Source organism: Myotis brandtii, unplaced genomic scaffold (assembly GCF_000412655.1).
Source record: "Myotis brandtii unplaced genomic scaffold, ASM41265v1 scaffold986, whole genome shotgun sequence".
NCBI classification, from domain to species: Eukaryota; Metazoa; Chordata; class Mammalia; order Chiroptera; family Vespertilionidae; genus Myotis; species Myotis brandtii.
In genome coordinates, this window is record NW_005372102.1 from 2,523,787 (window position 1) to 2,525,393 (window position 1,607).

Below are 1,607 nucleotides of genomic sequence, written 5' to 3' on the forward strand. Positions count from 1 at the left end.
GCCCCCCAGCCCCTCACCCACCCACCCCAGCCCCAGGCACCCACCTCTCCCCACCACAGTCGCTGACCCTTGTTGTGAGGGGGCCTCACAGGCTCTGAAGGCTCCTCAGCATCTCAGCTCCATCCCTGTGTAGGGGTGGGTGAGATTTGGGGTCCCCCTGCAGAGGAGGGGGTAGGTGAGATTTAGGGTCCCCCTGCAGAGGAGGGTGGGTGAGATCTGGGGTCCCTGTGCAGAGGAGGGGGTAGGTTGGGGGGTACTTGTCCAGGGGCCTATGGGAGGGGTGCCAGGGGTGCAGTGGGGCTGGGAACGGGTTACCACCTTGTGGTGGGTGGGGGCTGCATGTTGAGGGCAGGAGCCTGGGTCATTCCAGGGAAGGGGCCCAGCACGACCAAGAGGGGCCCAGAGCGCTGCTTTGAGTAGCAGGACTTTGGGGGTGCTGGCCTGGCTTGGAGGGCCCCACGCCCACCACCCACACCCCTGCAGCCCTCACCCTGGGGTTTGGTCAGGTTGAAGACACACATCTGCTCTTGGGGTGCCTCCCAGGCTCTGAGTCCCCCTAAACCAGCCACTCTGCACAGAACGGGACAACAGCGTGGAGGCTCAGAGCCCTGAGCAGGGCCTGGAGGGTCAGCGTGGGCGGCCGGCCCGGAGGGGGGCGCTCTGCACGGGAGGAACACGTGCTGGGGCCCCAGGTCCCGGCCACAGTGGGTGTGGTTTGGGGTGTCAGGGAGGCCTCCTGAGAAGCGGCTGCTGAGCACAGAGGTGACAGCTTCGGGACGGACGGCCGGCCCCGCCCGAGGGCTGGGAGCACTGCAGGCTGGCCCTCGGCCTCAGGAGGGACGTGTGTGACTGTTTACAAAAGGACCTCGGCCCTGGCCGGTGTTGCTCAGTGGGTAGAGCGTCGGCCTGAGGACTGAAGGGTCCCGGGTTTGATTCCAGTCAGGGCACATGCCTGGGTTGCGGGCTCGATCCCCAGTAGGGGGCCTGCAGGAGGCAACCGATCAATGGTTCTCTCATCATTGATGTTTCTACCTCTCCCTCTCCCTTCCTCTCTGAAATCAATAAAAAATAAAAAACCAAAAAGCACCTCCTGTGCCGGCAGTGGAGCAGGGGGGCCCAGGAGGGGGCCGGAGCTGCCACGGGGCGAGGAGAGGACAGGGCTGCGCACGGGGCCATGGGGAGCGGGGGGCAGAGTGGCCCGTGTCCCTGTACCGGACAGTCTCCCCCAAGCCCTCCCTCCACCTGTGGGGTCCTGAAGCCCCAGCCAGCCAGAGCCCCAAGTGCAGGTCCCCAGCCAGGACGTCACCTCCAGGCCCTGACCCTGCACCTTGGCCCACGGCCGGCAGCGTCCCCTGGTGGCAGCCAGGCACATCGACGCTGTCCACCCTCCGGCCAGTCCCAGCCAGGCTGTGGCCCCCACAGGAGGTCTGACGGCTCTTGGTCCCCATCCATGATGACGAGGGGGGAAAACACCCCTTTGGTGGTTCCCCCAGGGTCTGAGCGTGGGCACCGCCTTAGCCGGGCCAGGTGGCGGCCGCTCCCCTGCACTGGGCCTGTTCCTGGGACCCAGCGGGCTCCAGGCCCAGCAGCACCCGCTCCCCTGGGAG